This window comes from Bubalus kerabau, chromosome 16 (genome assembly GCF_029407905.1).
Source record: "Bubalus kerabau isolate K-KA32 ecotype Philippines breed swamp buffalo chromosome 16, PCC_UOA_SB_1v2, whole genome shotgun sequence".
Lineage (NCBI taxonomy): Eukaryota > Metazoa > Chordata > Mammalia > Artiodactyla > Bovidae > Bubalus > Bubalus kerabau.
Window position 1 is genome coordinate 49036649 of NC_073639.1, and position 13153 is coordinate 49049801.

Below are 13153 nucleotides of genomic sequence, written 5' to 3' on the forward strand. Positions count from 1 at the left end.
GTCCTGAGTTGGTGACAGGTCATGCCTTGGCCTCTGAAGCAGTCTTTCAGGAAAGGCAGATGGGGGATGGGAGTGTGTCTACTTTTAGCTCCTGTCTTGGTTTACCTCTCTTCCTGCTGTGGCCTCTGAGACAGGACTCTGGTTTATAAAGTGGTCCCAGAAACTCTTCCCAGATGGCTCAGTGGTAAAGAATCTGCCTGCCAATGCAGGAAATGCAGGAGACATGAGTTTTATCTCTGGGTCAGGAAGATCCCCTGGAGAAGGAAATAACAATCCACTCCAGTATTCTTGCCTGGGAAATCCCTTGGACAGAAGAGCCTAGCAGGCAACATTCCATCGGTTTGCAGAGTCTGATGACAGCAGCTGAGCACAAACACACACCCAGAAGTCCTGGGAGGGAATGGGAAGGCTGACGGGAAGGGCTGGACCCTGAGAGGGTGCATCATTGTTGTGGGTTCAGGCGGACGGTGGCAGATCAGTTCCACTGGGGATGGGTGCAGCTATGGAGTTGGCCTCGGGGTTACCCCAGCCTAGGGAGGACCGGGGAGCGGTTCTCCCAGACTCTTCATTCATCCAAACTTGAGGATTTGCTGCAGGGGCAGTGAGGTGAGATGCCCAGAGACCAATTTCCTGGTGCGGGGCAGGGCTGGTGTGCCCACGCGGCTGCAACAGGGAGTGCTGGGGCCTGGGACCTGGTAACCAGCCTGTCTGCCCCATTCTGATTCTATGTCCTCGCCCCACCCTGTCCCTTAGATGTGCTGGTATGTTCCCTGGACAGCTTGGAGCCACACGGTGGGAGGTTAGGCTCCCTTGTGACTCCATCCCAAGAAATTACCTTTCTGTCCCCGTTACAGTCAGAGAGCCTAGAGCGGGTGGCTCCCACCTGCTCCACCACGCGCTGCAGGTGACCGTGCTATTCTATTTTCATCACATTTATTTTCATGGTAACCACTGAAATAGCACAAGTAGTGCCTCTTTCCATTTGCAGGGATGACATAAAGGTCCCCTTTTGAATAAAAAGTGCATTTAGGTGTAAAAAGCCCAATTTGGAGAAATATCCTAAGTAAGAAAGAAGGCAGGGGGTGCCGAGATTGACAGCAGACAGGCATGGACCTGAACGAGTCAGGTTTGGGAAACGCCAGTCTGTGCTCTGAGGGTGCGTGAGCGCGTGCATGTGCTCGCATAAGAACTTATGTGAGTGCGCCCGTGTTCCAATGTGCGTCGAATTCTGAAAGCCACCCCCACCCCCGCCACCCTTCAACTGTGTCCTGACTTTTGGAGAATGACCCCAGTTATCCAGCCAGCAGAGTCAGCACAGCTGCTGGAATTTAGCACCATTCTTGGCTCTGAGCCCCTGGGCAGCCATGGTGTCATTTGGAGGACCCCAAAAGGCAGCTTCAATAACTCACTAAAGGCTCGCAGGGCTCAGCAGAGCTGTTACACATGGGGTGCAGCTTGTTGTCGCTGAAGGACAACAGGAAGGCGTCCCAGATGCCCCTCAGAGCCATGGGGCTCACGGGGACAGTGCCAGATTCTCTCCGCAGTCAGGTGTTAGCGCACGGGGATGTATTGCCATCAGGGGCACCCTTGAGCCTTAGTGTCTGGGTTTTTACTGGCTGACCTCAGTCTCCAAGCTCCTGCAGAGGTCCAGTGGAGGCCCCACATGAACTCGCTTGCAGCAAAGATTATCCTGCAAGGCTCCAGGCTTCTCATCAAGCAGGATGTTCCAAGGGCTCAGAGGTCACCTCCCAGGAGGTACAGAGCCTAGACAAGCCAGACTCCCTCCTGTGACCTCTCCCCATGCACGTGGTCCTAGTGGGGACACCTCAGCTGACTTGGCTCAGAGGTGGTGCCATGCTCCACCTCCCTGTGTCACATGGCATATCGGGTCACAGGACCCCGTCCCTGTGACTCCAGGAGACTTGCAGCCACTGGACGTGGGTCAGAGACAGTAGGAGAGTGTTCCTTCCCCTGCTGCATCTCTTCCTTTACCTCATAGCATTCGTTGTCATGCCTGAAGAAAGCCCTTTCTTACCCTGTTTCCCAGTTACCACATCCTTTCTGTGGTTCTGTGGAACCTTCTAGAACCCTTCCACGCTGCCTCTGTATGGCTGTTCCCCTTGCCCAATAGGCATCGGGCTTGTTTCCAGTCACAAAGAAGTTACGGCGGTGCTGAAGCCTCTGTGATCCTCTGATTCCCCCAGGCCTGCTTTCCAAGTGGTCCCAGCCCTCAGGGCTCAGAGTGACTGGACCTCTTGCATTCCAGACCCCCCAGCCCTGGGCCAAGGGCAGAGGTCTCCCAATGGTCTTGCTACCTCTCCAAACAGCAGAGCAGTGGCAGTTATAGAACAGATGAGAATCTGCCTGTAACAGACTTGCTCTTTACCTCCTCCAAATCCACTTCTCTTTCTTTGGGTAGTAGCTCCGAGTTCAATGCGGGGACCAATGGAAACCTCCCACTTCTGCTGGAGTTGGTCACATGACCCAGGGCTAAGCCAATCAGAGCTTATGGTCAACTAGCCACAGTGATTGGATCAGGAAGATCACATGGTCTACAGCAGTTGAGAATGCGTCTTGGAATTACTTGAGGCCATGAGGAAAAGCCAAGCTTTTACCCCCCAAAGTAAAACTGCAAGTTTAGGAGCCTGGGGAGCTACACCGTCTTATCAACAGGAAGAGCTTGAGCTCCCAGGGCTCACCTGCGAAACCCAATAAAAAGTCCAGTGCAGGGTAAGGCAGAGCTGGGAGGTGGAGAGGAACTGGGTTCTAGTGTCATGCTATGAGCACCTGGATCCAGCTGTCCCTGAATCCACTTGCAATAAATTACCAATAAATGAAAAAATAAATCCTCTAGACTCTGCAGTAAATTAGAATATGCACACATTCATTGTTGTTTTAGTTACTAAGTCACGTCCAAGTCTTTGCAACCCCAGGCTCCTCTGTCCTTCTCTGGGGACAGGAGCTTCTGTCCCCAGGCTCCTCCTGGGATTTCCCAGGCAAGAATACTGGAGTGGGTTGCCATTTCCCTCTCTAGGGTGGTCTTCCTGGTGCAGAGATGGAATCCATGTCTCCTGCTTGGCAGGTGGATTCTTTACACCTACATGTGTATATTTAAATTTTTTGCTCAAGCAAATTTGCATTGGCCTTTCTGATTTTTAAGTGGAAAGTGCTCCACCTGATGTGTGTGGTGTGTCACTGCACACCCTCCTGTCCTTGGAAGCACCTCCCGGGTCTTGCTGGGCCTGGGATCTGCTCGAGCAGCAAGAGCAATTCTGACTTTCCCTTTGAGGATTCAGACCCGCCCTCCCCTCACAGAGCAGGCGGGCCACCTGTGAGGAACCTCAGTCTGCCAGAATAAAAACTGACAGAGCGATCAATCCCAGTTGTCATTCTCATATTACAAAAGAAGACATCAGGGCGAACTTTGAAAGAGCTGACATTTACAATCCACCTTAATTGATAGAAACCTGATTTACACAAACTCTGATCTGCAGGGGCAGAGCTCTCTGCCTCCCTGAATTAGAGAATGTGGATTATATTTAGTTACTTGTTTGTTTATATACAAATTCTTCCCTCAAAAAAGAAATGAGAAGTCTTTGGCACCAGGCGCCCCTATCCCCATGGGCAATGTGGCTGGGGAACTAGAAATAAAAGGAGGCCTTCCCATTCCCCTCCCCATGCCTCTCCTTCATGTCCCTCCCCCATACCCTTCCACCTCTCCCCTCCTGCCCCATATGCTCTACCCTGGGCCTCTCTCGAGCTTATTGCCTCCACTCAGCCCAGAGCTTCCCTCTATGCTCAGCGGACTGCATCCAGGGGAGTATTCAAGGCATCATGAAAGCATTGCATAAAACATGGGCCCCAGTTTGCTGAGTTGGTAAGACTTAAAATCCAATTTAAAATGACTTAAGGAAAAAAAAAAAGGAATTTATTGGCTCAGGCACTGAACTGTAGGCTTTCAGGTGTGGCTTGATCTAGGGGATGCTGCTGTTAGCCATCAGCTCTGCTTGCCTTTAAGTCGGCCCCAGGATCAGTCGGGATCCTGGAAGGAAACTGATGGCATCCTCAGGTGGGATGTAGGCAGAATCTAGGAAACCCACGAGGGATGTTGAGGCATCAGAGAGTACAGCAATAAGTGCTCAATAAAATGCAGTATTCTTGTGCCTTATGTTCTGCAGTGGGGTGGGGGAGTGTCAGAAAATCTTTTCTGAAAAAGGCCATGTGTTAAAAATAAAACAAACCCCTCACTGTTTACTCTCACAATGATACCACACTCACAAGAATTATGGTATCAGATGTGTAAGTTTTCCCACGCTGACCAATTCTCTGACACCAGCTGCATGTCCTACAGTTCGATTCTGTTCTGACACCATCTGCTTGCAGTCAGTGTTATACCCCACAGGTGAAACTCAGATATGAATCTCAAATCTAGGCTGCCCCTGGCACTTCTGACCCCTCCTTGGCTTCAGACACTTGCTCACAGAACTCAGGCAAACACCTCTGTTTACTGGCCTCTTCTGTAATAAAGATATGATAAAGGTCACAGAGGGACAGCCAGATGGGGAGTGCCCAGGGACATCTGGGAGGGTCCCAAGCACAGGAGATTCCCCTGGAGGAGTACCCACCCTCCTGGCTTCCCAGGCACTCGTCGTAAAGAACCTGCCTCCAATGCAGGCAGATGTAGGAGACGCAGGTTTGATCCTTGGGTCTGGAAGATTCTCTGGAGGAGGGCATGGCAACCCACTGCAGTATTCTTGCCTGGAGAATCCCGTGGACAGAGAAGTTTGGCAGGCTACAGTCCATGGGGTCACAAAGAGTCAGACATGACTGAAGTGACTTAGCATGCAACCTCTTGGCACGGGTTATTTGGGAACCCAGAAACTCTGAATCACCTACTTTAGAGACTTTTATAAATGCTTCATCACATAGGCATGGTCCATTTTTAGCTTCACTTTTAGCCCCTTCCTCCCTGGAGGGTGGAGATGGGGGTGAGTGTTCTAACTTCTAATCATGGTTTGGTCCTTCTGGTGACCGGTCCCCAAGCAGGACCCAACCCAGAATCACCTCATTAGAACAAAACTTCTTCCCTAAACCCAGGAGCTTTCAAGGCACTCAGGAGCTCAGTGTAGGCACTCTGACTTCGCCCATCACCCTGGAGGTTCCAAGGGTGTCGCCCTGTGTCAGGAGATGGGGGCAGAGACCAGTATGTATTTCTCATAATTTCATGAGGCAGAGAGTAAATGTTTCAGGCTTTTGGGAAGGGTTGAGAGCAGCCACAGTTGATACGTAAGTGAATGGGCTTGGCTATGGCCCCACAAAACTATTTACACCATCAGGAAGCAGCCTGTGTCTGGCAAATTTTCCCGGTCTTACCTTCTCACATCACCCGGTTGACATATCACATTTTTCAAAGGTGGATTCAAAATCCTTCTCTGGAGCCCTGCCCTGCCTTCATCAAGAGATGCAGAGAGTGTCCCTCTGCTTGCAATCGGGTGGGCCTGTAATGCTGGTCATCCCACTGAGGAGGACGGAGGGGAGGCAGTAGGGCTTCGGGGGTCCCCAGCCAGCCAGCCACAGCCCCTGGCACATGAGCTGTCATGTGAGGAAACCTCAGCATGTTCTGTCAGAGTGTCCACCTGGCCAGGCTCTGAGAGCCAGGCTCAGAGACACGCCAGCCAGCGCGCCTGCCCCCGGCCCTACCCAACAGCCCAGCCTGCAGTACCTGACCTGATATCGCCAGCTGAGGCTTCTAGGGGCCACGACAGGGACTCAGAGGATGATGTGATGCGCTAAGGATGCCTGGCGCCCGAGGGAGGACGTCCCAGCCTGGCCCTGCAGCGAGGCTGATACGGGGCTTGCGAGGCTGACAGTGGCAGCTGATGTGTCATTGTCATGGCCATGCCTGGTGCTTTTGAGGCCCTCAGCAAACGTCCATGGAGGATTAAATGAGCAAATGCACAAATGCAAGCTCGGTCTATGCCCGTTGGAAACTTTCAGAGTTTGGTTTCCTGAGCAACCTTTAGCTCCTGGAGCCCATCCATCCAATCAGAAACTTCCCTACTGACTGGTTCTGGCAGGTGTGGTCCTCAGAATCTCACATGAAGGTAGGAGCGTGTGCATGTCTGCACTGGGCCTGCACACATGTGTGGATGTGTGCTAATCCCAGCTGGCAACCCCTTCCACTCTCAAACCAAAGTTCTCGCTACCTTTCTCCATTAGGTACACTATCGATTTCCCTTTGTCTGGAGGTAGATAGGTTTTCTAATTAAGCAGCAGCTTTAATTATGCCACAAAGCACATAGCATAGATCTTGATTATTAAGACTGGGCCTCGGATAATGGAAGGAAAACTGGCAAACCCAAATTAAACAGCATCATAAAAATGAATGGCCTCATCTGAGACCCCATCCTGCCCCCGGTTAGGTGCTGGCGAAGACTTAGTGCCTGTTAATCGTCTCCGCTGCGCACGGCTTGGCTGTCAAGTGTAATAAGTGCAGATTTAGTGGATGGTGACTGTGAGGCACTGGAGGCAGGCCCCGCATGCCGATCCGACTCCACGCAGCGGCTCCGACACTGCTGCTGGCGGGCTGAGGGTCTGCGAGTGGAGGCGTGTCCCAGATGGATGGGATGGGATGGAAAGTGTGGGGTTGTCATGGAAACATGCCAGTTTCTTTCCTCTGGTTTCTTTCCTCCTCGGGTGGAACTGCTGCAGCCAGTTGACCCTCTTCCCCTCCCACCAGCTCCCAGAGCCCCCGGAGCCTCATCTGTGCTCAGGGAAAGAGGGGTCTACGGAGGGTGGGGACCCAGCAGGTGAGCCTGCTTCTCAGCGTGGGATGGTCACTGCTGGGAACAGACCCCCACCCTCTTGCTCTCCTGCTGACTGGGCTCTTCCTTGGAGCCAGCTGGTCCCCTGGTAGCAGGTCCAAGGCTTTATTAGTTTCAGGAGACAGGAGAAGCAGGGGCCACCTGCCCTGTGGCTCCATCTCAGCTGCGGATGTGCTGGATGGCGGAACAGGGCCCAGTCAATGTGGGGCTGGATGAACAAACACCTGGGGTCCCATGTTTCCCTTCCCTTCCACCGTCCTCCCCATGGGCTCACCAAGCATCCTCAGAGGCCCTGCTGGGGCTTCTGGAGCAACAGAATGAAGACATCGGTGCTGGGCTGGACTCCTGCATGTGAAGGGCCATTGGCCTCTGGCCCAGCGACCTCAGGGGCTGTCTGAGGGAGGGCCTGGAGGGACCGGAGGTCATAGGCCCTGAAGATGGCGCACTTGGGCCCTGATGGACCTTGCTGTCCAGGCAGAGGCACTCCAGGAGGCCCAGGGCTCCTCTGTAGCATTGCACCCAGGGATTTGCGGCCTGGCCACTGGTGGAGTCCACTCGTTTTCCTGGGTGTGGGCAGGCCTCAGGGCACCTGGATAGCGACCATGCCCTTCAGCCCACAATTCCAAGTGTGACTATCCCATCGGGCCTCTTATGAGGGGGATGTGGGAGGGGTCTTTCTGTGCACGGCCCAACATTCTGTTTCTGACTGGCTTTGCTCTGAGCTCTGAAGGTGTGTGTGCTCAGATCTCCTCAAATATGTGGTGTCAAGATTGTGCATCGCAGCCCATGTGTCTCTCTGAGGGTTCATGTAAGTCTCCCTGCAGCTGCTTACTGCATGCACTTGGGGACCTGGGTGTCGGAGAGCGAGTACTCCATCTGTGCTTGCCTTCAGCTCCATGAGCAGGTGCCTCCAATAAATGTGAGCCATTTGGCTTCCCTCAAATCTGACTGCTAATGCAGGGGACACGGGTTTGATCCCTGGTCCGGGAAGATCCCACATGCCTCAGGGCAACTAAGGCCTTGTGCCACAGCTGCTGAGCTGGTGCTTTAAAGCCTGAGAGCCAAAACAAGAGAAGCCAGCACCATGAGAAGCCTGGCACCGCAACTAGAGATTAACCCCCACTTGCCACAACTAAAGAAAGCCCTCCATCAACAACAAAGACCTAGTAGAGCCACAAATCATTAAAAATAAATAAATGACTAAAATGTGAGCCGTTAACATCTCCACGGCGTGTGGTCGTGTGCAAGGTGCCCTATGTGTGCATGCATGAGAATGCACACATGGGCATGTGTAATACATGCGTGTACCTCTATGTTGTATGTATGTGTATTTGCATAGTGTTTTACTTGTGTGAAAGTGAAAGTTGCTCAGTCGTGTCTGACTCTGTGTCTGGGCTTCCTTGGTAGCTCAGCTTGTAAAGAATCCACCTGCCATGCAGTATACCCTGGTTCAATCCTAGGTCGGGAAGATCCACTGGAGAAGGGATAGGCTACCAACTCGAGTATTCTTGGGCTTCCCTGGTGGCTAAGCTGATAAAGAATCTGCCTGTGATGTCAGAGACTTGGGTTCAGTCCCTGGGTTGGGAAGATTCCCTGGAGAATGGAACAGCTACCCATTCCAGTATTCTGGACTAGAGAATGCCATGGACATGGGGTCACAAAGAGGCGGACACGAATGAGCAACTCTCACTTCACTATTACTTGTGTGCATGTGTGCTTATACATCTGTGCAGCGTAGCACACAAGTGTGTGTGTGTGTGCACATACATATTGTTTCTGGGAGGTCTTGTAGTCAACTCCCTGGACAGAAGGATGGACTCAGTCTTGGGAAGACAGAACCCCCAAGCAGGAGGCTCTGGTGTTTCTCATCCTGCTGGTCTCCAGTTCCTACCTTCCCTAGCAGCCTCGTCTGTGCTGGTTTTCTGTGGGGGCTGCTCTGCCTCTGTGCCCATCAGAATCCTGCCTTGGGCATTGTGGTGGCCCGAGCTAGCTGGGGATTCCAGGCTCATCTTGATGTCCCCCAGAGGGCAGGAGCATGTTGACCCCGCAGGCAGATGCCGCTGCCTTGGTGACAGGCTTCCTACAACCCTCCTAGCAGCTGTTCCCTGAAACATTGGTCTCAGCTTCCCTGGCCTGTGCTCAGCCCAGACCTGTCTCCTCCGCCCGGAGATGGATGTGTGCCCTGTTGTCACCAAGAGAAGCTTGCTGTCCCCCTGGGAGGCCACCGCCACTTCATCCCCTCTCCATCCCGCGTTTATCTCTCCAGCGGCACAAAGGGCGTCCCCATAAATTTCCATTAGTGTCGCTGCCATGGCCCCGCTTCCCATGAGGCCAGCCGGGACACCGCCTGCTGCGCATTCCAGCCACGACCTCGGAAGTGGCTTCGAGAGCTCATAACCGCCGGCTGCTCTCCGGGTCTATAAATCCTCTCCAAACGGCTTGGTGGTTGAGGATGTCTGACTTCTCTGGCTCCAGGTGGGGCACGCAAAGGCCGAGTCAGAGCCTCTTGGTGTGGGGGGAGCACACAGCCCAACCCCTCCTAAAACTGTGATCTGGCGGGCGTGGGGGCGAGTGTGAAGCCTGCCAGCCTGCGGGAAGCCTCCACTGTGTGCCCAGCACCGCGCAGGACACCATGTGTCCAAGAGAAGGATGGAACTGCCAGGCTTTGGGGAACATACCTGTCGCAGTTACAGCTGCTGCTCAGTCAGCTGTGTTAAACCACATTTTAATGGACTCAGAGGCAAGGGGTCAGACCGGGTGCAGAGGAAATTGACTCTCTGAGCGATGCCTTCTGGGACTGCTCTGAGAAGGAGTGATGTTAGCAGGGGGCTCAACCATAGGGGCTGGAATCACCTGGGGTGCCATCATATACATGCCTGCCAGCAGATGTACAGTCCACAGAGCACCCACACAGGGCTCCTTTGCATGGCCTGCACCTCCTCACAGCCCGGCAGCCAGGACAGAGTCCGGTTCCCTCTGTGGTACCACTTGGCCCCAGAACAGAGACCCAGCACACGAAACCTTGTTGCTCTTCATGGCGCAGCTCAGAAGCCAAGTGGCATCCTTCTCTGTGTTCTGTTGGCGAGAGGCTGCTGAGTCCCTGAGGTTCGAAGGGAGGGAGGCAAAGTGCCAGGAGGGTTGGGAGCTGATGTTGCAGCATCTTTGGAAAGCATAATCTGCTGGAACACCCATCTCAGACTGTCGTGGGGTGACATTTGGGGGTACAGGGGCTGATGACATTTCAAGGTAGAAGTGGGATTCCCCCTAAAAAGAATGAATGTTCCATGTCAAAAAGAATGCTTTCAGATGAAAAACCCAGCAACTCAGGAGTGGCTGCAACTACAATGGAATTCCTAATCTCAGATAACAAGAAGTCCACAGGCTTGAGGGGGGACAAAGCTGTGCATTGGTGGCTCAGTGGCATCACCAGGGACCTGTACTCTTTCCAACTTTCTGCTCTGCCACACTCAGTGCATTGGGCTTATGCTCCTCGTGCTCACAATATGGCTGCTGCAGCTCTCAGCATCACATCTTCATAAGTCAAATTTCCAAAGGGCTAGAATAAATACATTCCTACATCTTGTTGCTCTTTAAGAACAGAGGAAGCTTCCCAGGGCCCCCAGCAGGCTTTCCCTCATGTGTCCTGGGTAGTTGTGTGTCTCACCTGTGGACCATGAAAGGCAAGGGTGCTTTCCTGCTCCTTCTCAGAGCCCCTGCAGAGTTTGGTTTGTTCAGTCTCTGCCTCACAGGATGATGGGGACACCCGAGTCTTGGAGACGGGAGTTTGCTGAGAATTTAACTGAGGGGGTTGGCAGTTGGTTCTCCCCTCCTCTAGAGGCAATCAAGGTTCCAAGCTGGGACTGTGTGTGTCCCAGACAAGGACAGGGTTAGGATGAAGCAGCTGGTGTCATCTCCACCAACAATATGATAAAAGCCCCTAGCTCACCCGGACAGGGACATCTTGAGATGGAATGTGCTATGGCCAAGGCAGTGGCCAGGCTAACCCCTGTGAGCACTGAACCCACCAGCTCCCCTGTCTTCCCCTCTCTGCATGCTCAGGGACTCCAGGATGCTGCAGCCAGGCAGACCCCTCCTGAGGGGCATCCTTGATTTCAAACAAGTGCATCCCTGCATCACACACATTTTAGGACCTGTGCTGGATCAGGACTCCTTCCATCACAAGTGACAGAAAATCCATCTCAAACTGTCTTAGTCTGGAAAAAAGAGAAAAGGGGAGAGACAGGGAGGGGATATATGATTCCTGCAACTACAAAGTCTGGAGGAGGCGCTGGCTTCATGTCGAGTTGGAATGAGGATCAACTGATGTCATCTGGACCTGGCATCTCACCGTCTCTCTGCTCTGCTCTTGCCTCATGGCTTCACCCTGACCACTGGGAGCAAAATGAATGCAGCTGCTCCAGCCTCACATCTTATCTCCCCAAGGCCTCAGACAACATTTCTGTGGCTCTGTGTGTCTATTCCTGGGCCTATTGGTGAAACGCCTGGTTCAGACCTAGTCATGTCCCTCACTGCATCCAGGGGCTGGGACTTAGAATGTGATGATGGGAAGTGGACTTCATGTGTTACTGGGGAAGAGGTAGGGGCTGAGCTGGACCACAGCAAATGTCCTCAGCCTGAGACAGGATGGACAGGACTCTGGCTGGCGTTACATTTTCAAGGGGAGGAAGGGACCTCGAGAGGGTTGCACTGCAACAGGTGTCAGTCACCAGGCACTCTGGGATGGGTGCCGAGAGCCTGATGATGCTAGAATGGTTGCCGAATTCAAGGCCTCCAGGGTCAGACCTCAGATCCTGGACCAGGGCTCCTTACGGGGTAATGTCACCTCAGGGCACATTTAGAGATGTTTGGAGGCACTCTGGATTGTCTCGACCTGGGTGGGGGCCAGGGATGCTGCTAAACGCTATCGTGTACAAGACAACCCCCACAACAGAGAATTAACTGAATTATCCTGCCCCAAAATCCAGAGGCCTGAGACTGGGAAAACCTGGTCTGGTTGGATTACACGTGGCTCAGCAGGGACTGAAGAGTCCCCTGAATAAGGCAAATGCCCCCAAGGAGGGTACACAACTCCTCTGTCAAGGGCTCATGGGTGTGTGTGGCATGTGTGAACGTGGGCATGCGTGTGCCCATGTGGGGTATAGGTGCACACGTATCCTCAAATTCAGCTTGAACCTCACTCACATTTAGACTTCTGAGTTTCCCCCATACAGAATTATCCAGAGGTTTGTCCACATGTGTCATAGCTTTAAACGTGCATCTCACAGCCCACCTTTGAGTCCACCAGGAGCTATGATGATATGTGTTGAAGCCTTTGGAGCGTCTGCAGTCCTAGGTGCTGGTGAGGCAGTGACCGGACAAATTGGAAGCCCTTCCTGGGGCTCCCAGCCCGGGAGGCAGAGCAGAGTAGCAGTCAGTGATGTGGCCACATAGGGGAGACGTGTGCCAGGCAGGGCGGGCATGCAAGGCCCTAAGGCAGGAGCAGACTCTTGTGCTCTTGGAAGCACTGGGGCCCTGAGGGGCCATCAGGTGAGCAAGAGGAAAAATACAGAGGTCAGGTCAGAGGGGACCCAGCTCACATCCTAGAGATCGTGCCTTTCTTAGTGGGTGGTGAGCACATGCAGGAAGGGGGTCAAGGGAGAGGTATGGGAGACTAAAGTCAAGGCCAAGGCTTTGCCAGAGCAGGTGGGGCTGGAAAGGGATGAGTTCGTCGCAAAGGGGAGCAGGGAAGGTAGTAGCAGGAGGGAGGGGGTCAGGGAGACAGGGTCTTGTTCTCTCCTGACCTGGGACTGTCTACGGAAGGGTGGGGACACCCCGCTGCGGGTTTGAACATAAAAATGTTATGTTGATGTAACATTCAATGTCAAGTTGAAATTATTATAGTGTATCACCCGGTCTTCCCTCAGTTTTACAGTAAGCCAAGAGCGTGTGGGTGTGCCCTGGGTCTCCCTCCCCCTCTGGAGGCCCCGGGTGGGGATGATGGAGGTCCTTCTCCCTCTTTGCCCATGTCCCCCACTCTGTCCCCTGCATCTGCCCCACTCCTGGACCCATTCTGGATCACTGTGATTACAAGCTCTCAGAGCCGCCCTCTTGCTGAACTCTGATTCTTTCCAAACTCCGTCAACTTGGTTTATTTTTTGTCTGACAGAAATAGGGCTTTTAATTACAAAGAGCCCTCTGGTTCTACTTAGACGGACTTATTCCAGGACTGCTGCGTGGTGGTCAGTTTTGTTTCCACCATCACATCCAGCCCCTCCCTGGCTCCAGTGTGGGGCAGGGAGGCCACTGAGTCCTGAAACTGAAAGCTGATT

The 13153-nt window shown here is 53.2% G+C and overlaps 1 protein-coding gene across 1 annotated transcript in view; it reads left to right on the forward strand.

Moving 5' to 3' along the window:
- Positions 1 to 13153, forward strand: part of GALNT9 (polypeptide N-acetylgalactosaminyltransferase 9) — a 116669-nt gene that overhangs the window by 35674 nt on the left and 67842 nt on the right. The window lies entirely within an intron of this gene.